At 38.8% G+C, this 27964-nt stretch overlaps 1 protein-coding gene across 1 annotated transcript in view; it reads right to left on the reverse strand.

The window, feature by feature from the left end:
* LOC122798197 (tetratricopeptide repeat protein 21B-like) overlaps positions 1 to 27964 on the reverse strand; it is a 1733894-nt gene that overhangs the window by 526684 nt on the left and 1179246 nt on the right. The window lies entirely within an intron of this gene.

Genomic DNA, 27964 nt, shown 5'->3' on the forward strand with positions numbered 1-27964 from the left:
CAAAACAGTAAGCATATATCATTTCCTTTCTTTCTGAGCACCCATGGTGTGCCTTATGCTAAAGCTCTCTCTCTCTCTCTATATGTGTGTATATATATATATATATATATATATATATATATATATATACATATGTGTATATATATATATATATATATATATATATATATATATATATATATATATATATATATATATATACACACACACATACACACACACACAATTACAGGTACAGGATTCCAGGGCAACTAATTTATTCTCTCAGTGCAAATGATGTGGATTCATTCATCTGGATTAAGGCAAGCAGTTCAAATTGCAGGGAATGCAATAGACACATACAAAATAATTCTCAGAAAGGCAATAGAGACAGAGTCCCTATAGCCACTGAATGAATCACATGAGTCTGAGTCACACACGCTATCCTCAAGTCAATTACTGTATTTAGTATATGGTAAATATGTACTTTACCTGTACCTTGTAGTTTAAATTAAGAAGCTTCCATATTTTTTTTTTTTGCATTTTGACTTAAAAACAACTTCTTGTAATTGCATCCAAGTTTATAACAGATGCTATCTTTCTGTTTCTGTCCCACATTTGCAACAAATCATTGTACAATATTAAACAAATGCTGCCATAAAGTTCATGTCTTATCTGGAAGGTGTCTGGACACAGTGGATGAGAAAACACTATTTTTGAAAAATAAATAAATAAATAAACTATAAAATAAAAATCAAAAAATGAACAAGTGAAGTTCATGTTGTAACTATGGGAGTTTTTCAATGCTTTTGCCTGAAGTTTTCAGATGTATTAATGTCATTAAATAAAGTGAAAGCCATGTTCAGTACCTGCCCAAGACAAGACAGTATACACTGAATACACAATCACATATAAATTAATATAGCTATGCAATCACAGTGCAACATTTATGAGGTGCTTCTAAATGCACAATATACTGTACATGTGGAGACACACCCACCCACCTGCTTACTGTCGTGTTCTTAAATACCACTGTCTTTCTAGTTGCCTGTCTCTTATCTTAATTTGACCATATATCTAATTCCCTCTCCGCTTTCACTGGCTTGTATGAGTAAGCACAAAATTATCATTTTATGAAATCACTCTCCTTCAACTATTTAAATTTATTGGCCATCCTACTGTATTCCATAGTACCAGAATATAGAAGTGACCACCCCCTTTCAATCTATCTTGCTGTTTTAAAAATAGTGACTCTCCACTAAAACTTAACTTTTTAGACAGGTAAAACTTAAGTTACCTTCTTTCACATCTAATTTATCTAGTGCACATTGCAGTGTTTAGGATAAACTATTTTTTTTTCATCTTACCTTTAAGCATCCCTGTGACTAGCACTTGCTCTAATACCTGCTGGAAAGCACTAGGAAGCCTTAAACTGATACAAGCACTCAACTCTCCTTGTTAATTAGAAGAAATTAATCGTAGGCACTAAACAGCCTATAATTGCAAAGTACATTGCTAAGGCAAGGGAAAACAGCTCCTGTACTTTACAAAAAAAGCACCAAACCAAGCATGTCCAAGGGTCAGCTTCCAGTGATTTCTCCTGTCCACCTGGTGAATCTGGGCATACTAGGGCAATGCAGCAGTTGCCTCATGTACACAGACAACCCTCTCCTCCTACCACCCAACACTACAACCTGTGAGAGATGCACTTACATAGCCAAACTGGAAGCAAAGCTCTCTCCACCCAAGATTGTGCTAGACAGTCACGAGGAGAAGGTTAACACCCATACTACACCTCAAGCAACACATAGTCCTTCTAAACCCATACCACCAACACCCACACATAGCAACATTAAATCCACATATGCACATATGCGGAGGCCCTTAACTGTAACCTTCCCAAGCAACAAGGACCTCCGACCTCTGAAATGCAAACAAACACAAATCACAACCAAAGTGTCACATAGCTCACAACACCAGTGTGCCACCCAGCAATAGTCCCTAAGGCAAGACAACGTACCTAACACTTTAGTCATAGGTGACTCTATAGTCAGGCACATTGATGTCACACTCACCAGGCTGAACAGATCTGCCACATAACACATGCACTCAAGTCACTCCACAACAAGTATAAATATGACTCTGTCATTGTCCATGTTGGAGTGAATGACTTCAGACGTACCTCCCTGGACTACATGAAAAGAGACATGGAAGAGCTCTCAGATCATGTGGCCCAGGCAGGTATAACCCTAGCCCTGAGTAGCATCCTGCCTTTGCCCAGAATGATACCACAATATAAGGACAAAATTATTGACTTCAACAATTGGCTAAGCTTCTGGTGTCATTCAAAGGGGATCCAGTACCTGTCTGCCTGGGATGACATGATCGACAGACCACAATGCTTTGCCAGAGATGGTCTGCACCTGTCACCCCTGGGATTCAGATTACTGGCTAAGGCCAAGGGCGCCCGCAGGCTGGTGCAAGGGGATGCACTTGCACCCCCCTGGAACCAGCTGACCGAGAAATTCATTATATTTTAATTTAAAAAAAAAAGTATTTTAAAAGTATTTTAATTTAAAAAAAAAGTTTTTTTTTTTTTAAAAAGGTGTTCCTCTTTAAGAACGCCCTTTGCGTCCCGTCCAGTCGCACAGACACAGAAGACGAAAACAGGTTGCAAACACCTGTTTTATCTGTGCAACTGATGGTTTACGTCTTTGTCTTTCGTGCCTGCTGGGAATTTGAATTCCAGAGGACGTTCGGATTTCTGGGATGAAGTGAGAGGTAGGTGTGTGAGTGTTATGTGTTTATATAACGAGGGTCATTTTTCCATGGCAAAAATGATGCACTGTTTTATAGCTGACAAGTTATGATTTTCTTCTTCCGTGATTATCAAAAACCTTGAATACATGAAAGCCCATCTTAGTAAGGAAAATATACTTGATATCCGGATGTTCCAGCTTAATATGAATGATCCAGCTAGACATTCCTAGTATTTTTTCACAGATGCATTTCTTTATACTAACTTCTCTGTTAGCCAAGACATCCAGATCATTCTTGATCAAATCCTTATTGCAGTATTGAAGCTAATTTGGTAAAAAATATATACCTACAATAATTTGCAAGGTTTATATTGAGCTTTTGAGTCATATGTCTGCAAACGTAACTATTTCTTCAGTATTACTGGTGCCTTTCAGAGAGATTTAAAGTTTTGGAATGGCTTCTGATCGAATTTCATTGTTACTGATTAACTGTATATAGCAATAACATGGCCTATATATGTAAGAATAGTCACAAACAGTTTACATTTACTTCTGCTAACCTCAAGCCCTTCTTATTATAAAAAAATGCTTAATAAATTTAATAAGCCACTGTGTCTGTCCTCTTCTCAGAACAGTTTGCCAAGGGTGGATTTATCCCCAACTATCACCATGAAGTCATGTTCCCAGGAGGGCACTCAATCTCCACCTATTACTATAAGGTCATGTTCACAAGAGAGGCACACAATCCCCTCTTATCACTATATGTTAATGCTCCCAGAAGGGGCATTCAATCCCCATCTAACACTCTAAGCTTATGTTCCCATGAGGTGCATTCAATCCTCTCTATAAAGTCATGCTCCTGGGTGGGGTATAGAAAAATTATTTTAGAAGCAAAAATTTTACATGCAGGACAGACTCCCCAGTTCAAATCATAGAATGCCCACCACTTTAGCAACCTTGGATTTGATCTTTATAAAGTTTAGAGCAGAAGTATTTTCCAGCGCAGTTCACCTGGATAGAAGTGCTGACTTCTGTTGCCCTGTCAGTGCAAATATCCCTTCATAACACTGAGGAATCCCAGCTGAATCAGATGCATTCTCCATGTGACAGCATGACAGCATTCCATCTTCTCTGAATTAATTGTCTTCAAATGCAGTAGCCTCTCACACACACTTCTCCTTCTTTATTTAAGAATATTTTAATTTAGCACTTTGGTTATGTTTCATTCTATATCATATATTTGCTTGCTTGTTTTTATATGCTTTTTCTGATTCATGTCCAGTAAATATCTGTACGAATTAATAGTTTGAAATGGTTACAAAATGAATGTATAAATTATAAATATTAGCTCTAATAACCTGTAAATGATAAAGAAAATGCCTTCGCTACATAAAACACATGCACATCACTAATTTACTCTAATGGCTCAAGAATGAAAAAGGATGGCAAATCAAGCAGAAAAGTATAAACAGATCACAATGAAAAAGATAATAATTTATGCAAAAAAATCTCTTCTGAAAGAGGTTAGAAAACAATTTAATGTCCTTGAAGATTTGGAACAATTTACCATAATTAATGGATGTAATTAATTTCTTTGGTTTTGTTCACAGATCTTAATTCTTATTTTTTGTGCAAGATAACATGTATTAATGGCTAATCATTTCTAGCTGTGCTAAAAATAAAATACAAATGTACAAATTATTTACATAACTAGACTGAACATATCACTCAAACACTCTTAAATAATGCTTCATAAATACAAGGGTGGCTTAAAAAGACTGAATAAGTAGACAGTGAAAAAGGAATAGAGAATATAGTAGTAACAAAGGGTAGAACAACTTATAAATGTTCCACTGATTGTCTTTAGATGTATAATTACATCTCCAACAATGTACATCTGTAACCTAGCATCTGCATTCCACCCCGACAGTTATATACTCAAATACTTTGACATTTAAATTCTGTTAAGTAATATTCTAGTGTACAAAGACCTCCAGCCTACAGTGCTGTCAGAGCTTTATCATTTCCAGACATAGCCTTTTTCTACAGTATTATCATGACTAAACCCTTCTTTCTCACTTTGCATAACTGAAAACTGCTGTACCCTTGGTGGATGGTCTCAAGTGCAGACAAGAAGTGTGACTTCAGACTCCTGTCCTGGACTCACTGTCCCTTATTATATCTCATGCTTGCTAACTGTAAAAACTTGAATGTTATTTACTTCATTGTCTTCCTTCTCTGCAGTAACCAGATGACAACTAACTCATATTTTACTGTGGTAAAATGCAGACTGCATTTTTGTGTGTTTGTGTGTGTAGATTTGCCAAGAAAATATTCATAATTCCTATGGTTACACAATGCATTTTCTTTCTCATACAGCTTTGGTGGTTGTTTTAAGTAGCACTGCAGTCAGAAAGCAGATTTTCTAGCCTGGAGAAGGTACTAGGTCCTGTTAATGCATTATTAATTCTAATACATTTTTAAGACTTCTCCAGTCCCTGTTTGAATTAACTTTGAATGCCAAAGATACATCTGCTGATATGAAAATTGAGGTGGCAATCATCTTATCACATTCTTATTTTGTGTAATAAAATAAATGCCTTTCCAAAGTTCTTTGCTATTAGCAAGGCTCAGGCATCCTTTCTGCTTATAGTAACATTGGTACTGCAAAAATTAAGCCAACGTTACTACCCACAGAGTGGCTAAATACGTGACTCTGAATGATAAAAACATGAAACTTAGGCAAGAACTTTAAATATAAATATATGATACACATAAAATATATCTATATATAGTTATATCTATATCTATATATGTATTGTTAATGTGTGTGCAGTTTCAGGCCGGTTATCAATTAGTTATTTTTTAACAGGCATGATTCATAGCCCTTTGAAGTTACTGTTAGTTGATTAGTGCTAGTGTCAAGCCTTAGATCTGTCTGTGTTTTCAATTTGGGTATGTGATCATGGAGTTATCTTGTATAAGTAAATGGGTATGGAGCAAACCTCCACATCAGGAGGTGCTACTGTGTTTTTTTATGTTGGAAATGTGCAGGTGCATTTTCCTTTTGCAGTTGGTTATCATTCACAGAAGTTTATTTAATTATATGTGTACTTGTGTAGTCAGTGTTGAGGCATTAATGAATGAAAACCAAGGAGAGAGACAGAGAGAGGAGTGTTGTAGCAGTGACTTGAATATATTCAACATGAACAGTAACACCTTTGCCACAGAAACATTTAGAAGAAAATTAATGTTTGATTATCCCCACTGGTTAAGATTGAAACAATTAGTAATATAATTCACACAAAAGGATTATTTCTAGAGTGGTTATCTTATAAGGAGAAGAACATTTCAGAACTAGGTATTGACAGTAATCCAGCCATCCCTCTTCTATACTCGCTTTCTTTTAGTTCAGGGTCTTGCTGGACTGATCCTGGCAAACAATGACTGCAAAGAAAAAGCCAGCCCATATGGGTGTCCAGTCCATCATATGCTGCTATTTCTTTGTGGTTCACAATTTAATTATTTATTTGATATCCAGATGGAAAGGCTAAGCCATAAGATAGCTTTCATGCATGATCAAGGCACTGCAGACATTGCACTTATATATTTTAACATAGTATGCCTTCAATTAAAAATGAATAAAAGAAATTGTGCAGCATATTTAAGCCATACATGTACTGTTGTATGCTTTAATAAAAATTAAGAGATACTGCTGATGTGATTTTAAAATAAATATGAGATAAGTTTTGCAATCTCAGATCTGGTTCAGTAGAATCTCAAGCTTGGTAAATTGGTTGCTGGAGGAAAGACACAAGATGCAAAAGGGACTACAAAACTACATATATAAATATTTGCCTACATCAGAGTGGGAGAGAAATAAGGAAGCATTTAGTTGTCTTCCAGATTGTGTGATAATATTCATAACTGCTGCGAAATGGATGAAGAGAGATTAAAACCCATTTATAAGAGAGACTGCTACAGTTAGATGGGGAAGTAGCTAATAGACTCTGAATAGGATGAAATAACTCTGAATGATAGCTGTAGCAGAATGTGTAAGGAGATTACAGTCCATCTGTGTGTCATCAGGTTCTAACTTGCTCACTGAATATAATTTGTTGGGACCTCAGCCCAGTGGGGAAAAAAAACATTTTACAGCACAAAGTACTCTGAATCGTCATTCGGTAGGGGTGTGGGGAGAATCTGCTTGTGACAAAAGGAGATAATTCCAGCACAGTTAGCTGGAATTTAGTAAATAATTATATGTCATTGCTGAATATCGAAATGGTTTATACAAGATGCTTGTGTTACAAATGTATTAAAACTGTATGTCGTGTATATCAAACTGCTTGTACAGACATGTGTTGAAAAGGAATTTGCAGAGTGCTGTGTTTGAAATGTAACCACAGTGTGCCCTACTGGAAGAGAACAGAAATGTACCTCACTATTGTAACTGTTTAAAAGTATATGCTTAACAGAGGAAACTGGAAGATTAACCTCAGTCCAGCAAACTTTAGAAAAATATCTGAAATTAAATTACTTTATAGGATGCAATAAAGAGGCTATCTCTCAAGTTTTCAATGCAGCTAGAGACACAAGGTCAGTACTAGGAAGATTTCTGTATTGTCCTTGGAGTGAACTAATTGCTACTTTTGAAGCATGAAGGAATGCAATTGTTTTATAACTTCCAGCATCTGCCAAAGATCTGAGGAAAAGCCCTTTGTCTGTATATTTTCACAATTAGATGCTAAATATTGCCAGCTTCAGCAATGCAGTTTTGGCCTGGGAACTAGAAGTCAGATGACCAGAAATTATATCATTCTGCAAGCTATCCCAGCAGTAATATTTTAGATATTAATTTGAGAAGTCTCTTAGTGAGACAGAGCATTCTGTATTCTGTCTTGGACCTGACAACAACAAGAAAAAACATTTACCACATCTGCCTTGATCTAATCAAATAAGTTTCTAGGGAACAGTATAACTCTCTTTGATACAGTCCGGAATATAGTAAAGCTTAGTTTAGATGTTTTTCTTTATTTGTGTGAGCCTGTACTGCAATGGTATTTTAAATATTTCCTGTGGTTGTGAACTCTGATGTCACTATGAATACATATTTAGTATTGTCTTGTTCTTTTATTATTTTTATTAAATATATTTAACCTTTTATTGTGGCTGATCTGTGTAGAGATATTTAAGTTTTGAGAGTACTTGCATATTTATTTGGTGACACTGTGTGGGCTACTTCTAATAGCCTTGCTCTTGGTCAAATTACCATTTGCAATTATATTATTACACAGTAAGATTGGACACCCTTTAAGGGCCTTAAAGTAGCTGTTGAGGAGTAACTGGTGGCAGTGATAACTACCTTATAGTCTGGGCAGAAGGAGGCATAGCTAATAAACCTGTGCCAGGCTTTCCCAGGTGTGTGTGTGTGTGTCTGTGTGTGTGTGTGTGTGTGTGTGTGTGTGTGTGTGTGTGTGTGTGTGTGTGTGTGTGTGTGTGTGTGTGTGTGTGTGTGTGTGTGTGTGTGTGAGCTACTTGGGCAGAGAGACAAACACTGGTTGGACAGACAGGGTGCTGGAGGTATTGGCTTGGTCACTTAGCTGAGAACTCAATTCTATAGCTGTGCCAGTGGGCAGTCTTACTGGAGAACTGGAGAAAGAGAAAGAGAAACCAGCCCCGGACTGTCTGTGGTCTCTGTGTGCTCATAAGGGACACTGCACTTTATGCAGAGAGCTGCATCTGAAAATACTGTATGTGTACCTGTCATCCTGTCAGTGAACATCCCCCAGTGTTGCCAGTGGTGAGGATTGAGGCTCCTTGAGTATTGGTCCAGTTGAGGGTTGTCACACTCCTTCAGCTTTATCTCTCTCTCAACTCCATGGTTACACAAGCATAAAGGAAGGGATGTTTGCAGAGCGAGGGAATCACTACTATTGATTTAGTAATCATGGAGTTCAATGCCAGAGACTTAAACTTGAGCAGAAGGAACCTCATTCAATTGACTCAATGAGGTATAGAAAGCCAAAATGTATTTGGTTATTCAGCTTTGTGGAGACCTTAGCTCAGTGTGTCAAAGCAGCAAGAGAGAGTAGGATCCAAATGAGCCTGAGGATGTCTACATATTTTGGCATCAATGCTTATACTTTCTTTTGTAAAAATGTATTTCTAAAAAGGAAAATAAACACTGCTGAAATGCCAAATTACCATAACCAACCACATGAAAAGAAACACTGCAAAATGCAACAAAAATTAAATCAGTCTTGTAGAAAATGACTACATTTGCCAAAAGTCATTTTTATGGGGATCTTAAGCTCCAGCTTCCCACATGCAACAAAGTGCATCTTCCTGCATGTCACTGTTTACCATAATTACCCCTGAGATTGTCAGATCTAGTGATAGAGGGAAATATGGCCAAAACGGAGACCTGAGAGTAATGGAGCAGTTAGTAATGAAGGAAAAACTCCCACACAGGGATACCACAAACCACACACAACACTATACAACATACCCCACAAGCTATCTGTTACATTTCAGCAAAGAAAAGCAGCTTTGTGCTCAAATACTACATTTGCTGAAAGGTCAGCAGACAGGATTATCAGTCATCGATTCAAAGGTTGGTACTAGGCTATTGGCCCTAGGACCTGTACAAGCCTAGCCATAATAATTCCCTGGCTATTTCTTCCCACAATATTTACTTCCCTGGACCCCTGTCTAGTAGGGCAACTGACGTGATCCCCAGGGTAAATTTCCTATCTCCCATCCAGTCGTCACGGTTCCTTTTGAAGAGGGCCAAGGAGGCACTCTGCTTGACATGTATGGGCAGTCTATTCCAGAGTATGGGGAGTCCCTGGTCAGGAACCTAGCCCTCCAGCAAACCTCTGTTAGTAGCATTTCTACCAAGATAGTGACAACCATTTCTGAAAATGTAATGAAGTCACCAGGGGTGTAGCAAGCAAATTCCATTTTGTGCTCAGAAGCTGTTAGTGCTACCTCCCTTGGACACCTATCACTTAAAAATGGACATGTCACTCAAAATGCTGCCTCCCCCAAGCACTTAATAAATGTATGTGATATTTTCAGCTGTCCCCCCAAAACTATTAAAATATTGTTTTTAAATTAGCAATATTGTACCTACTGTTAAAGACATTCATTTAGATAGCTGTAGACATATGACATATAAAAAAAAACATGATGTGATGCTCAGAAAAAATGTACTCAGTAGAGTACAAGGCTACACCCTTGGATGGCACAACTTTGTGACCTCATTTGCGCTGGGTTACTTTAGTGTCTAGCTATCCCAAAACTTGGATTACCTTCAAGCAATCCCAATTTATCAGACTGATACAGTGCCTAAATGAAGAACCATCACATAATCTAAAAGACAGGGTAAGAGAGTATTAGGGGAAGATCAAGTCAGCTATTATACTGATGACAGATTAGTACATAAAACTAATCAACAAAACAACAATGAAAGGAAGTACCATTTTCTCTGTGGAGGAAGCTGAGAAGAGTTTTCAGGAAATGAATATAAGGAAATGAAAAAAAAAACGTCATCCATGTCTGTGTGATTAAGCATACAGAGGTAGCAATTACTGGGACATTAAAGACTGAATCTGCAAAAGTACAAAATGTTGTTAGGGAGCAGATTAAAACATTTTATAGTTATAGTGTGAATGGTATGTGAAACATGGGAGGGATGCTGGGAGATTATTAAAGGGAAGATAAACTGCAAACGGGGAAACAAGAAAAGAATGATATAGAGTGGGTGCATCTGGTCATATACCATGAAAGATGGTGATGGGTAAAGACCCATATGATACAGCTGGAATGATTCAGGTTGTATAGCTGATCCAAACATTTCCCTGCATAGATGGATACAAAAAGCCCTTTTGAAATTAAATTAGATAACTCTGTGAGGGTCATATAGGTTTCAGCTAATCACTGTAACAAAAAATAAGAGGAGCTGGTAAAATGACTTCAAGCATCTTGCACAAGTCTTGGTTAGACAAAATAAGGCGGTTCTCTTCCCAGGTTAGAGAAAGGAATGATTCTACTTCAAGAAAATGAGATTAAAAGGTCAATTGAAAATACAATCAAGTTAGCGTGATATCTACATTTGGATGTATATGTATATTTCTGAATATAGTTGGTTAATAAATAATGACATGCATTTCAGTTTCAGACTTCATATCATTCAGAAAATTCATTCCAACACAAATCCTTTTATTCTAGCAACTTTCAAATGTGTCCCTAGTTGTGGGCCTTTATCCCTAACATTATAACAGGCTTTGTCCAGATTTCTTGTAGACTGAGAGGTATGGTGTGTGTGTGTATCTGTATGTATGTATAAGAAGGAGGAAGCATACCCCTCAGCTGTCCAGGTTTTTGGAGAATGTCCAGATTTTTGCCCCATATTCCTCCTAAAAAGCATTGAAGTTGCTAAATAATGACAGACATTTGAGTTTTAGATGTCATATCCTTTAGAAAAATGCATAGTAACATAAATCCTGTTATTCTAGCATTGTTCTAAGTTCATGAGAGCAATATTTATAATCTGCTCCTATTTATTTTAGGCTTTGTCCAGATTTCTTGCACTTAGAGGTTGAGGTGTGTGTTAGAGAGAGTGAAATGTCCTAGAGTTAGCAGGTGGAATTTATTTTCAAGTGCATTTTCAAGGAATTGTGAGCTTCAAGGGGAGAGAGTTTTACTGCTGCTCATGCTAAGCTTGCTTAAAATGTGCAACTGTTTTGTTTAGTAAATGGTATCACTATTGTGGTATAGAAATTTTTAAAGCAGCACAGCAGGTAGCATACCTGCAACTTGATACAGAGAGCTATAGGTTCTACTCCCGCAACATGTAGATTTGTATTTTAGGGGGGTGTATGTCCTCCTTTGGATGAGATGCCTAATAACTATGAACTTGTTTTTCAGCTTGCCACCCATTCCCTATTGCAATATACCAGTTTACCATTTTTTTTAATATAACGTAGGCAATTTATTCTTCAAGGGCAGCAAGCATTGAATTTGTAGATGAAACACTGAAATATAAAGTTGTTTTCTAGCAACAACGTCTTCACTGGTTTCAGATCTCAATGTGGAATTATTCAGATGAGTTTTACTTCTGAAAAGATTCTGCATATTAATTGATACTGGTGGATTGTATGACAGAAGTTTGAGTAGAGTGGCCCTTTATGGTTGAAATGTTCTGAATTGGGCAGGTTGTCATTATTGGTTCATATGATTTGCTTCATTGCTTAAAGGAAAAATGTTCAGAACTATAAATTTAAAACACACTCTAACAAGTGGTGCTGTATTATACAAAGGATATAATTCAATTATTATATAGTATAATTAATACAGTCAGGAAGGTGAATCAAATAACTTTTGCATGGTTCTAAAAATGTGTACAAGGAGCCTATGATTTGAAAACAGCCCAAAGGTAAACTTACCCTGCCACTGGCCAGATGCATTTTCTTTGAATGCGGGTTTCAATGTTGTTTCGGTGAATGTGGGTTTCAAAGGTAGAGAAGTTTTAATGCTAAGCCTCTTTTCATTGTAAGACTATTGCTTTGTTTAGGTTTAGTAAATGTCTATCAGTGTTTGTGCTATATAATTTTAAATAAAAGTGGTAAATGAAATCCAAATATCTGTAATCACTGTAGAAGTAAAGCATAAAACAGCATGCACACTGAAAGATTTGAACAGTGTCTATGACAAATGGGGAAAAATAGCCAAGGAATGGAACACTGGAATGGCTGCATGGGTGGGGGTGGGGGTAGGGCCGTGTGGGCGGGGGCAGCAGAGGGGGTGGGGCTGTGTGGGCGGAGCTTGGGTTTGCACCCCCCTGCAAAAAATCCTGCGGGCTCCCTTGGCTAAGGCTCTTGCCCCTATAGTGCCTTTTTTAGGCAAAGTTAAAAAGGACAAAACCACCATTGTAACAGGTACAAGCATGCAAATTCTGAAGGTAATGCTACTCAATGCAAGAAGTCTAAACCTCAAAATGCACTTTCTTGAGGCACTCCTAAAAATGGAGAACACTGATATCTGTGCAGTAACTGAGACCTGGTTCAAGGCTCCAGAGAGCACCCCTGCAACACCAGGCTACAACTCTTACCACACTTTTCGGCCAGCAAACCAGGACCGAAACACTAAAGGTGGAGGAGTGTCCATATTCACCAAGGATAGTCACACCACTAGGCTAGTTGCCCAACACAATGCGTCTGAAATTCTCCAGGTGCAATTAACACTAGGTAAGACTGCAATCCAAATTGTAGTTTGCTACAGATCCCCTACCATGCCCCAAGATTCTCACTACACCTTTCTAAACATACTGGAAAATATTAAGATACAACCAAACACCCTAATACTGGGTGATTTCAAATACCCTGCCATTAACTGGGAAAACTACTCATGTACCAGCACATTTGCCCAATGGTTCTTGGAATTCATAAATTCCAATGCCCTGGATCAACTAATCCATAGTCCCACCAGGGGCTCCAATATCCTAGACCTGGTCATTACCAACATGGGAAGTCGATGCTCCACACTTATGGTCACCCCCTTGTTGGGCAGATCTGACCATAAGCTAATCACCCTTAATAGCCATATCCCACCCCCACTCCTCAGTAAGGAAACCTCCATAAAAAACTTCTCCAAAGCCAACTTCATGCTACTTAAGTCAGAAGTGACAAACATCATGACACCCATACAGACGGGAACTGAAAGTTTGACTGTTGAATCCTACACTAAGGCACTGTACGAGCACATCCACTCATGCATGAATCGTGCCATCCCAAATAGAACCAAGATGCTCTCCTCTAAAATAAGGACACCAATCTGGTGGTCCCCTGCCATAAACAAACTTTACAACAAAAGGAAGCAACTGTTGCAGAAAAGAGGAAAATCCCAGGATGCAAAAAACTCCCTTACCAGCCTCAGTAAGAAGGTGAGATCCCTCATAAAATCCCCCAAAGCTAGTTATGAAAATAAAATTGCCAAATATTCCAAAGACAACCACAAGGCATTCTATAATTATGTCAAGAATCTAAATGGCAATGCTCAGATCTGCTCTGAGCTACAACAGAATGGCATTAAATATACTGATCCCAAGGATATTGCCAATATCCTGGCAGATCAATTCAGTGCCAACTTCACCCCCTCTCACCCCCTAAATGGCCCATCTCAATACAGGAAGATTGCCAAATTCTGGTAATAACGTCCACACAGGTAGAAAACACACTCTCCAAAGCTAAGAATACAGCATCCATGGGACCAGATGACATCCCAGGCTGTGTATTACATGAACTACAAAATAAACTGGCACCTCACCTAAGTGTCATGTTTAATCATAGTTTCACTTCAGGCTTCGTCCCCACTGAGTGGCGCACAGCTACAGTTATCCCACTCCACAAGGGGGGATCCACCATGGATCCTGGGCACTACCGCCCCATCAGTCTGATGAGCTTGATCTGCAAGGTTATGGAATGTATTATCATGGAACGTATAAACAAAGACATTGGCAACCTTCAAACACTGGACCCCACCCAGTTTAGGTTCATGAAGGGCCAATCTTGTCTCCTAAACCTGATTGACTTCTTAAAATCAGTCTACAGAGCCGTGGACGAGGGTAAGGTGGTCCACACAGCCTATCTGGACCTCGCCAAAGCCTTTGACACCATCCCCCACTCTGGAATCATAGATAGGCTTACTAAACTGGGTATTAATCCCTACATCACTTGATGGGTTGCCAACTGGCTTACTGACAGAACCCACACTGTAAAAGTAGCCAACTCTAAATCCATTTCCAGACAAGTGACAAGTGGAGTACCTCAGGGTTCAGTCCTGGGACCGCTCTTGTTTGGCAACTACTTCTCTGAAGTACAGGCCAACACTAAGAGACTCTGGCTAACAAGGTTTGCAGATGACTGCAAACTGGGAGCCATTATTGAATCCCCAAATGATGTGGATACTCTACAAAAGGGCCATACAGAAACAGATGCTTGGTGCCATAGCCTGGGCTCAAGCTCAATGCCAAGAAATGTATAGTTATCTCCTTTGGGAAAAAACATATACCCATGAATTACCTCATAGGTGGTAGTATACTAAACACCAAAAGTGTGATAAGAGACTTAGGGACAAAGGTGGACAGTGGTCTCACCTTCGATAACCACATTGCCACAACAGTCAGGAAATCCTTCTATGTGACACACCTAATCACTAAGGGCTTTTCTTCCAGAAAAAAGGAGATAATTGTCCCACTGTATTCATCCCTCATTAGACCCATTATAGAATACAACACCCCATTTGGTATGTACCTCTCAAGACATCTGCAACAACTGGAAAGGCCACAGAAATACCTCACTAAAAGAATCACAGGCCTAAAGCAGATGCCCTATGCTGACCGCCTTAAAAAAAATTCCAGCTATAGTCTGTCACATATCGTCCATTCAGAGGTGATCTCTGCTTAACATACAAGGCCATGTCAAACTCAGAGCTATTGGACATGCTACACTTAAAGAAATCCCAATCCCTCAGAGCCACATGCTCCAGGGATCTAAACCTTGTCATCACAATAAACAAAACATGCTGGAGGGATAGGTTCTCGACCTAGAGACTCCCCAGACTCTGGAATAGACTGCCCATACATGTCAAGCAGAGTGCCTCTTTGGCCCTCTTCAAAAGGAACCTTGACAATTGGATGGGAGAAAGGAAATTCACCCCGGGGATCACATCAGTCACCCTGCTAGACAGGGATCCAGGGAAGTAAATAGTGTGGGAAGAAATAGCCAGGGAATTGTTATGGCTAGGCTTGTATAGGCCCTAGGGCCATTAGCCTACTACCAACCTATGAACCTAAAAATGGTTAACTTATGGCCACTTAACTTAATGTGTATACAAATATGTTGAAAAGTTATGTGCCACTTTTACAGCCCGTTCATCATTTAACACTGGCTGTGATAACTGAAAACATCTGAAGTTTTGAGGAGGGTGATGGATTCACAATTCTGCATCATAAATATGGAAGAGACATCTGTAGTACCTGGTCTACAGGACGTACTGAAGGAAGAAAGTGAAGAAATATCTTCATTCAAAAAAAGTAAAGATGAAAGCACACCTTCATTTCATATATCGGACTCTAGCAGACTAGGTACCTGCCAGTGTCCTGATGTACACTGAATGCCAGATGGCTGCAGTGTCACTGCCTTCTACAAACATAAGCAGAAAACAGGTTTCTTGAAGAGGAGCAAAACAGAAGGTAAGCTCTCTAGGAGAAAAGAATGGAAAAGGGACTACAGGATCTACCTAATAGAAATGTCATGTAAGTGCAGTGTACAGATCAACCATAATAAAGTCTGCCAAGCCTGCCAGGCTTCAACAATGTTAACCCCTTTGGCAGGTATACATAGAGGTAAACTGCATTTCTGAACAACCTTGCACAAGCTAAGCAGCACTACATAGTGACACAGGGAGGAAAAGAAAATCCAAACAAAAACATATAGCACTTATAGCAGGTAGCAGTGCTTCATGGTATTTAAATGAGCCATATATCAAGTATGCAGGTGGTCTTAGCAATGTAGTATAACTGGGAAAGTAGACAAAGCCATACACTGAAATAAATGCAGATCAAGGCAAGAGAAAATTCGTAGAGCTGCTGCCACAGGACACATAGTGTGATCTCACAAGAGCAGAAGATGGAAACTCAGACTGATATATCTCACTATAAAGTATGCCATGTAGCAGATAGGCTGTGTTTAATCAATTCCCTTGTTGGGTTAGCATGAAGCCATATATTATTTGCAGATAAGATAGGCTGTGTTCTACCACTTCCCTTGTTGGGTTGGCATGAAGCCATATATTATTTGCAGATACATTGCTATGGTGTGCACATATGTGAATACCTATTGGACTTGTAAAAAAGAGGAAAGGGGATTACAGGAAAATAGGAAAAGGAGTACAGCAAGCAGAGGGTCACACAAAAGGACAACATATGGGAGAGTGCAGGGTAGGGACGTGGCAACCGTTTTTGTGGGTATAGGGATTTTTTTTTTAAGAGAAGAGAAGGTATGGTGAAATGGAAAGCAAAGTAAGGAAGGGGGAAATATAGTGCGCAGAGTTAAACAGAGAAACACAGAACAATGCACACAAACAGGGGTGATACCGCACACACCAAGACGGGGAGACCTGGGATGGAGAGAGACAAACAGAAGGTAGACAAATGACAGTGGACCAGGTTGGACAATGCACATGGTATGTATAGAGCCAGATCATGGTCAAATGGGACCCTAGGCATGGGAATGGATCAGGCCCACCCACCTGCATCCATTCTGGTGTCACATTAGTTGTCTCCACCCTCCCATTACCATAGACTCTGCTCAAAACTGTCAGCTTGCATACTATTTTCTTGTTTACTTATGAAATTAAGGCAAAGATATAGATTTAACATAAACATCCTTTGTTGACCAGGTTAGTCCCATTAGGCTAAAAAAATTTTTCAGGGGAGATACTTGGTGGTATTTATACTACTAGGGGAAATTTGGCCAGGGCATTGGGGAACTTCCCCTTCTCTTTTTGATAGCTCAGATGGATGTAAAAGATTTCACAACACAAGCAGATGGGGCATTAGTTTAACATCTCATCCAAAGGATGACAAACTAAGGAGTGCAATACCCCTCAAAGGACAACACACTTAGGAGTGCAATACCCCCTCCTTAAATTGGACTGTAGTTTCAGCAACTCATCTACTAGGTGTGGGAGTAGAACCCACAGCCTTCCATACCAAACGCAAGCATGCTACCTGTTGGGCTACTTACACTGCTTTGAAATTCTATAGCACAAACAATGACGGCCATAAGCTAAACAAAACAGTTGCCCATTGAAAACAGACTTCGCATGTGTGACAGTAAACTTCTCTTCCCTTGAAACTTGCATTCTTTGAAAATGAACTGAAACTCACATTCCTTGAAAAGTCACTGAAACTCACACGCTTTGAAAATGCACCCCTGTAGTTTTGAAGATTTTTCCATTATTCAGTGAAACAACATGTATAAACCAATAAAAGAAAAACTACCCATTTCAACACATTTCAGTGACAGTCTGGTAGTTGGTGTAGAGGATTAAGGCTTTTGTCTCCTGTAGCCAAGGTACAGGGTTTGAGCCTGAGCAAGCTAATTAACTAATCTGCCATCCCTAACTAGGGTATTTCACACATGCATACCTGAGTATCTGTTGAAGGAATGTTCATCTGCCAGTCTATGACAGCACTATGTATTATTTCAAAAGGGAATGCAAAGCATCAGAAGTAGTTCCAAGTTCTGCAGACCAATATGAAAAGAGAAAGCAGCCTTGCCCATTTGAGAAATGTTTACTAATGTAAATGAAGTTCAAACATATATTTGAGAGATGGGAAGTTCCAACCGTTTAAATCTCGTGCATTGTACTAAAGATGCACACATGCACAGAGTGCACCCTTAAATAAAAAATGTTGTTTTTTATTGTTAAAGTAAAAATTTAATATCATGGCAGTCTCCAGCTGCACCCCCCCCCCCCCAAGCCAGCAGGCCCTAGGCAACTGCCCAGGTCACTAGTACTGGATTAGGCTCTGGGAATGTAGATTAATACAAGAGAAAGAAAGCACATATAGCTAAAGACAGGCTGGGATACAAGCAGCTGATGTTTCCTGTTCCAGGGCAGAGAAACATTACAGGGATCCATCCTCACATGATGGATCAAGGTGGCCAACGGAATAGGCCATACCATACAGCAAATATGCAATTTGATCCAGAAGGCTTTCCATGTGGTAATACTATATATCTGACAATCACTCTTTCACCGGAGCCTTTCACCACCACCTGTTGCAGCTGTAGCTGGACCACCTCAAACAATGTTGGTGGGCTATCTACTGGTAAGGGATCAGAATGGCCTTCTGGTGAGACACTAACTAGGCTCATCATCCTCATGCACCTCAACCACAAGCTCAGCAAGGGTAGGATATGGTGAAGCTGCCTGTACAACAGATTTATTGTCTAGACCTATGACAAGAAGACAAAACTGGAAGGTAGTCTAAAATGAATAAAGTCTGACATTGGACTATATATATTCACAGATATGTCAACCCTTGTGATGGCAACTAACAAGTGCCTGCAAGTCTCGTTTGCCTCCTGTAGAAGGTAATATGATTTTCATCAAAGCTCTGTTCCTGCTAAAACAGAATGAGCATATCAAAAAAGATAACTGTAAGTTGAGATTTTAGAACAAAAGAAACAATGCCTTACATATTTCCCACTAGCTGTATGACAGACAACAGGAAAGTATGTGTTCTCTGCACATATGCTAAGATACATGAACTGAATATGGCACAAGTATACGTGTGCAGTCACAGGAACATGGTGCAGCAGGATCCCATTCCAAAACAGGATCCTGCAGAAACCAATGCAAAATGTAGCAGGCATATCACATGCAATGCCATAAACACCACCACTGCCACCTTACACTGAAGATGCACAAAACAGCAGACCTATTTCTAGAATGAGCTTGATAACAGGAGCAACAAACCCAAACTTACATCTTGATAAAAGAGAAATATAAAAATATGAAAACAAGGAAAATAAGAAAATGCTTAGCATAGCCTTTGGAGCATTCCTAAATAATATAATTTGGGTCATTCCTGCCTAACTTCTACTTCCCATTCAAGAAGCTAATTAAGGTTACTGCACGCAAGTCATCAAAACGAAGCCTGCACAGTTCCCCTATTCTGGTGATGTCTTTGACTGAAGGCAAATCTTCAGCCAGGTTGCACCAAGCCTCCACTTTTTAAATGTGCCGTGGTACAGGCCCAGCAGGCATTATCTGGAATGACTATAAAGGAGATAACACATTACCTTGTTCTTTTACACATCCCATGTAGGCACTCTGTGGTGAGTACTATGAGAAGCTGCAATTCTCACAAATTTCCTCAGAAACAAGATGGGGCCTTGTGAATCATGCCTAGAATGTGATATCTGCAATGCAGCTACTCGTGAAGAAGAGCAATGTGTATACTTGTATAGTTCTCCAGCACAAGCTCCTAACTATGGAATGTTAGGGGATGAGCATAGGTAGTACATTTTGTCTTATGCATGGGGGCCTCTCAGCAAAATAAAAAGATTCATAGGCATGCATGCTTCCTGACCTAATTTGTTTATGCACCATGTAAATAAGTATAAACTTATGCAGTCTTAAGCGGCATACTGCCATTTTCTAGACCAAGTTACACAGATTTGGGAAGCTATATTGCATATCTGAGCAGCATTATTTCGATCTACAGAGAAAATAAGGAGGCATACAGTACTCTGAAAGTGTGTGGTAACTATGTTTTCTCTACCTTTCAAAGAATGTGCACCCTTCCACTGAAATTCATATTACAAAAGAACAGCAACATGAATGAATGCGTGTGCATGCATTTGTTTCATGTCTGTAGAAGATACTGGCAACAAGGAACCCCACAGTATCAGTACAACCTGTCTCTGTATGTGCTGGTCACTGTTACACTACTATAATGGCCAATCTAATGTACATATTGGCCTAAGGTGGTGAGTACAGCAGTAATAAGTTTACACACATGTCTTCTCCCAAAGCACAGCCATAGAACCATATCACTGGCAGTTACCAACATGACCCCAACTTTTGGTAGCGGGGATACCTGCTTTACTCTACACTTACACTTCAGTGTGTTTACCTGCTGTATATCCCACACAGTTGTCCCTACATTTGTCAAATGGCATACCTTTAGAGACATCCTTTTGGTCTAAATAACTTACCCCTTTATATGCAGCTGTTATTCTATCAGTTACAACAGAACACAATGTATAGCTGTGTGTCATGTATTCACAGCTGTTAACATATCTGGAGGATAAGATGAATAGCAAAGGACTGTGCAACCTTGGTGAAAATTATTTCTTGACACAAGCACTTAGGATACATGGACACCAGCTACTGGGGAGAGAGGATGTTGATTAGCCTTTATTTGAATGGCTATAACAGGCAGTGGTCCATGGCACAAATGTTGTGGGTGAATGGTGTCTCACATTACAAAGGTGTCATAAGAGTGTTATCAACACACCACATCACACCAAGTGAAGGCAAAGGCATCAAAGCCACATTTCAGAGAAGCAGCTGAGAGGTTAGCCAAGGTGGGACACCAGAAAAAAATGGCTAACTGAGCCAGAGGAGTTTTTGGTGTCCCTGCATATGGATACTGTTTCTGGAATTATCCCTGGAAGAGTGGAGGCTAACATCATGTTGGACCTGCTCCACATCTCAGTGGATGGTGCACCCGGTTAGGACCTCTTACAACAGATTTCTGTACAGCTGCACTGCACATAGACAATGCAGGCTGACCATAATAACTGTTGAATATGTTCTAATGTTCTGTCTTACGTATATCAGGTATCTAAGGAATGTCAGGATAAGCTGTGTATGTATGGTATGTCACAGAATCATAGGAGTCACAATTCACCTGAGCTACATAGGTTCATAGGTTCATAGGTAGGTACTAGGCTATCTGCCCGAAGGCATTTATAAGCCCAGCCAGAATGTGTTGGCTGTCAACGCCCCCTTAAATTAGTCATTTCTTCCATGCCAGTAGCCACCCTTAGGCCTTGCCTCTCTTTCTAAGGAGGACCGGACCAGTCCTAACAAGAATAAATTCATGAATAACTTTCCAGTTGTCCAGCTCCTTTTTAAAGACAGAAACTGCTTAACTTGCAAAAGGAGTCTGATCCAGAGAAAAGGTAGATGCTACATAACTCATTTATTGCTCCTCATTAGCTTATTTATTTATTTACTGGAGTAGATTTATATTTATGGCCTAGTTGTTAGCTGGACTGCTTGGTTTATGGAAGTAAAGAATTTCTGGACTATTGAATCCTTCATAAACTTATCAGCAAGGCACAGATTGCCCCTATGAAATGGAGTATAGGGATAACACTTCCAGTCTTTCTTGGTAATTAGATCTTTTAAGACCATAATTCTTTTAGTTACAAACTTCTAGGGTCTTTCCAATTACTTGATATGCTTAGTAAGGTAAATCCCAAAGGGGACAATGTACTCAGTGATGGATCTAATCAGTATGGAGTTCAAGGAGGTGAGGATGTCTTTTGATCTGGAAGAAATACCTTTTGTTGTGAGCTGTGCAGACTAAAAGGATACCCTAACCACAACTGTAATGTGATAGTCAAAGGTGAGGGAGCCCTCTACTCTAGTACCTAGGTGTCTCATGCCCTTTCCATTTTGAAGTGGTGTGTTATCTATGCTATAAGCCTGAGCTATGGACTTGTTATCAAATGCTACAATGTTTCATGTTTTGTACTGAGTTTGACCTATTTTTAGTTTAGCAACTACTGCCAACAGTAAGCTCCAGGTGGAGTGCCTGTATGTCAGAGAGAGTCTTGATGATGACTCCCAACTTACAATTATCTGCAGACTTTGTTAATCAGAGACCCTCATTTGTTAAATGAAGATCTGAGAAGTTGACATTGAATAGCAGAGGTCCTGGCAGAGATCCACAAGGAACTCCACTGGCCATCTTTATGCTCTTCAAGGGTGCATCCCCTACTCTTAGTGTGACAGTCCAGTCCCTAGGCCAGTTGTCTATCCACTCATTGACATACATATCAGTTTGGAGCTCTTTCAGCTTGTTTGTTATATTTGCATGTAGTATAGTATCAGATCCCTTGGTCAAGTCAAGATACACTGTGTAGGCAGCTTGCCCGCAATCTACGGCCTGAATAGGATCGACCCTTGACAAAATCAAACTGCTGGGGGTCGAGTCTAACAAAATTTTTGATATAGTTAATTAAGTCACTTGTGATATGTCCTGCAGCTTTGCATATATGATTCATAGGTTCATAAGAGGTTACTAGGCTAGCAGCCCTAGAGCCTTTATAAGCCTAGCCATGTTAATCCCAAGTGTCTCCATTTGTTCTTTTTGGGTAGTCTGCAAAATGAATTTATGAAGACAGTGAGTCTGTGATCAACACCAACTACCCCTGAAAGGACAAGTAGAGGAGATTTGAACTCATGACTCCTGGTTTACTAGCCCACTACTCTAACCACTGAGCTACAAGGCCACATTAGGCTGATAAGTCTGTAATTCTCAGTCAGTGGTAGGGTGACCCTTCTGGAGTGGCTTCCCAACAGCTGTACAGCTCTCCCATTGTACAAAACCATTTACTTGATTCAGGTTGATGAGCACGAAAAGTGAGCCTGCCAGTGCTTGTTTACTGTTATTAATTAGGCAACAAGGTATGGAGTCTAGTTCCATAGATGAGGAATTTTTTTGTTTTGGAGAAACCTTCATTACATGTTCTTTTGTGATGGTTGGTGGTTTAATTCCATGAGAGATGCTTAATTACATTAGGGATAAATGGCTTGAAATAGATGAATCTGAGGTGAAGCTGTCACTAAATGTATCTGCAGTAAATTGTCAATATTCACTAGATCTGAGGAGGTAGTACCATTATGAACAAACTCTGAGCAATGTCCGGTGCTGTTTCTTATTTTTCTGACATAACTAAAAAGGACTTGTAGATGTCTTTTGCTTCTGTGGTTAGGCCCGAGTTCATGGGATGCATTTGTTTTTCTGATGTTCTTTTTTTTAGTTTTTTATAGGTGTTTGATATTCTCCTTAATTTGGGGATCTTCTTTTCTGCTATATAAGTCTAGGAGTTTTTTCCTTTTATTATATAGATTATTAATGCTTGGGAACCACCATGCTAGTTTACTTTTAAACCTCCACTTTAATCTAAATCTGATACAGATTGCCAATTTAATACATTTGTCAAGGTGTGAAAATAACTTGTCTGCATAACTCTGCAGTATCAACATTCTGGGCAATATCATTACGGTCTAATTTAGAGACTCCATAGAACTGCAGTAGATTTGTACATTTAAAGTCCTTGGATTTGGTGATATTTGTTCCTGACAGTCTGGAGATTTTGATACATTTATTTATTTATTTATTTATTTATTTATTTATTTGCAGTTTGACTACCGGAGAAGTCCACTGAGTCAGATTGACCCATTTCCAGTGGAGGCCCGGGGAGAAAAGCTCCAAGATGCATTATACAATTTAGATACAACTGATAATTAATATTAAAGATAATATTATGTAGAATAGTTACTCATAAATGCATTCAATATCATACATTGTTACCAAATTCATTAAGCTTGAAAGTAGGGATCATATAGTTTCATTTGAGGAAAACAGATATGTGTTAGGTGTGGAAACAGTTTACATACAAACCTTTTAAGAAAATGTAAATACGCTTTACATACACACATCAACAGCAGAATGCTATTTACAATATTTACAAGGTAGGGCTGTGTGAGGGTAGCTCTAGGAGTTGTTGAGAGCTTAGAGAGAACCTATAGAAATTGTTGAGAGTTTAGATAAGCTCATAGGAAGATAACTATGAGAGTTGTAGAGCTTGGGAACCAGAGAGAGAACCCCCTTTGATTAGGCTGGGTGAAGACAGGTACATTTCCATTTAGTGGACAGGTGTTTGAATAGTTGGGTTTTGAAGTTTTCTGAGTTTGGTATGGTTCTTAGTGTGGAGGGAAAGGGAATTCCATTTTTTGCCTAGTGAGAATAACAGGAGAAGCTGGCCAGCAGGGCGTTTAGGTTTATGGATAGTAATTAAGTTCTGATTTTCAGACCTGAGAGCTCTGTTGGGTGTATAAGGGGGAAGGATGTTAGAGCAGGACATTTTGTTGAGTGAAATATGAGTCTATATGCAGAACTGAGCTGGAGAGAGTCTAGGTCATTTGGGAGTTCATGCCATTTCAGGGATTGTACTGTTAGGCAGTGATGGGTGGTATTTTTAGATTTAGAGGCAAATTTATTTTGTTGTAACATACATACATACATACAAATATTTCTAACACAGGCATTAATGCCCTTCTAGCCTGCCATTATACTGAAACAGTTAAGTGTCCAGGCTGTTCTTAAAAATATTTAAACTAGTACTTACCTTAATGTACTTTAATAGTCTATTCCATGCATCAGCTACTCCGTCAGAGAACCAATCAGTACACTTCTCATTCCTATAGAATCTTCTGCATAGGTTGCCTGATAATACTCTACTAGTTTTTGATAAACCCAGACATTCCCAGAGGTAGGTGTCTCAAAATGTCCTATATACCTGAATAAAAGCTCCTCTTAAATATCTATATGAGACACTTTACAAGTTCAGATATTTTAGTCTTTCATTATAACTTAAAATTTCACATCCATGGATGCCCTTGCTATATTTCCACTTTACTCTTTCCAGTTTACTCATGCTTGTTTTCCTATAAGGTTTCTATATTATTATCCCATACTCAAGTTTGGGTCTAAAGTAATTAAAAAACAATGACTTCATCATTTCTGATTTCCCACACGTTATAAAACTTTTTATACTATAGTTCTATAAGGGTTTATGCTTAACCATCGAATAACATTTCCATCAAACAGCTAAACATTGAATGTTCAATCTACGAATGTTCATTTTTTTCACCAGGGAAAGTAAATAGTTAGCCAATACCTTCCCATCTCAAAAAATGCAGCATTTCAAACCTAGCCAGATGGGGGACTTCACCCCCACAACTCGCAATGTGGAGGGTTTCGTCCCTACATCCCTTCCCACTATACATATAAATATATATATATATATATATATATATATATATATATATATATATATATATATATATATATTTATATATATATATATATATATATATATATATATATATATATATATATATATGTATATATATGGGTCTACTTCATATGATCGACACCCATTTGGTCGACAGCTCATTTGGTTGACAACCAGTATTCAAGGCACTTAACAGGGATTTGCCCCCCTCCAAAATGTTATGCAACCCTGGAGTTGTTATATATAGTTAGGGAGGATGTGGGGGGCACAGATCCCCACATTGGGGGTGTGGGGGGCTTCCCCCCACCTATTTTCATTTAAAAGCATGAAAATACAAGAAAAACTACACACCCCACACCCTAACTATATATAACAACTCCAGGATAGTACAACATTGGGGAGGGGGGGAATCCCTGTTAAGTGCCTTGAATACTGGTAGTCAACCAAATGAGCTGTCGACCAAATGGTGTGTCGATCATATGAAGTAGATCCATAGATATATATATATATATATATATATATATATACATATATATCAACTCCGAGACCACACTACAGTGGGAAAAAGGACAGACAGGGAAGTGTTGGCCAACTAGTTATTTTCCTGTTGGCTGAAATGAACAGTCACTGAATGAACGTTTGATGGTTAGGGTTCAATATTTAGCCGTTCGCTGGAAATGTTATTTGATGGTTAAACACAGACCTGTTCTATAACTGTCATTAACAAATTGGTTGATACGATTGGAAGAACTGAAATCTGGATCTACCCATATTCCCACATCCTTAAATTAAACTACAATTTCAATTACTGTGTGCTGTATTAAATATTCACTTTTCAGTTTATGTCTCCCAAATCTCATATACTTAGTTTTTGATGTATTTATCGGCATATTATTCTCCTGTGCTCAAATAGTCAATTTAGTCAAGTTCTTCTGCAGACAGGCCCTATCTGTAACACATACAATAATTTTACCCAATTTCAAGCCATTTGCATGCAGACTGTAGAACACATCAGATGAAAAAGAAAGATCTGAAAGATTCAGTGTAAACAAGTATGGACCAAGACAGAGCCCTGTGGGACTCCCTGATTGTAACCAAGAATTTAAGGGTCTATAGTAGATAAAAGAAAGTTTACCTTGGTGAATGCTCTAATAATTGAAAATCCCATACCTCGAGCTTGCTATTGTGGGGGGCAGCCCCCCCACACTAAATACATATATATATATGCCAACTCCGAGATCACACTACAGCGAGGAAAGGGCAAATATTCTGATCTTCACTGTATCGTGATCGTACAAAAAGCATATCAAGCTCCAGAATTTTCCATCATTAGAGCATTCGCTAAGGTAAACCTTCATTTATCTAATATAGACCCAAATTTAACTGGTCCAGTTGCTGCATGCTACTTGCCATATCCTATTTGTAAGCCCTGCAGCTATCCATCTTATCAAGAGTACATCAATACCTAGTTGCACTAACTTATGTATCAGAATTCTGTGTATGACCCTGTCAAATGCTGAAGTTAAATCTATATAAATTACATCACAGCACAATTTTTCATTCATGGCTGTTATCATATTGTTATAAAACATCATGTTACAGGTTGTAATAGATCTATTTTCAACATACACATGCTGATATATGGTTTCAAGTCCCAGCCTTTCCAATTCTGACAATAACCTATCAATTATTTTTCCATAACATGAAAGTAGACTTAAGAGTCTTTATGACTCTGGGTTTGTCCTACTCCCCTTTCCCTTAAAGACAGGTTTAATAAGTGCATGTCTCCAATCTTGAGGAATCTCTCCATATTTATATGACCTCGTAAATAACAGATATAATGGTATCTTTTTTAATTTCTCTGAATCTTTTGGGTTTCTAATACCATGACAGGAATGGACCCCATTCCTAAGTCAAAGTACAATTAAAGTTCATGAAACTAGTATTGTTTCAGTCTTTGAAGTCACCCAGAAGTGCACTTCACAGAACCCGTAATGTGATTGTAGATTCTTTTTTTTATAAGACCAGTTGCTCCTATTACTATTGGAACTATCTGGGTATTTTTCTTCCACATTGCTCTCCTTTCTGCCTGCAAATCCATATATTTTATGACTTTGTGTCTCTCTGTACACAAGACACTGTAGTCACTGGGTGTGGCGATTTCAATGATCAATGCTACTTTTGTCTTCTTTTCATGGACCGCTATATCCAGTTTTCTAGCATCTATGTTTTGAACTGTTGGTAATGGATGATACAATGTGATGTAGTCTTCATCATTTTCTATGACGCATTGTGGTTCATGTTTCCAGTGTTTTTCAGCCACTTCAATACCATAATGTTTGCACAATCCCCAGTGCAACAGTCTTGCCACATTATTATGCCTTTCAGTATACAGTCTTTCTGCCATTAGTATGTCGCAACTAGCAAAGAGGTGTACAACTGCTTCCAATTCTGTTTTACTAAAAACTTACATTTGTCTGTTTCTCCCACATGTTCAATGGACTTTATAAACCAGCATGTACATTGCCCACTATCTTGTACTGCCAG

The sequence above is a fragment of the Protopterus annectens genome, chromosome 3.part1, assembly GCF_019279795.1.
Source record: "Protopterus annectens isolate FY-2018-M chromosome 3.part1, PAN1.0, whole genome shotgun sequence".
NCBI lineage: Eukaryota > Metazoa > Chordata > Ceratodontiformes > Protopteridae > Protopterus > Protopterus annectens.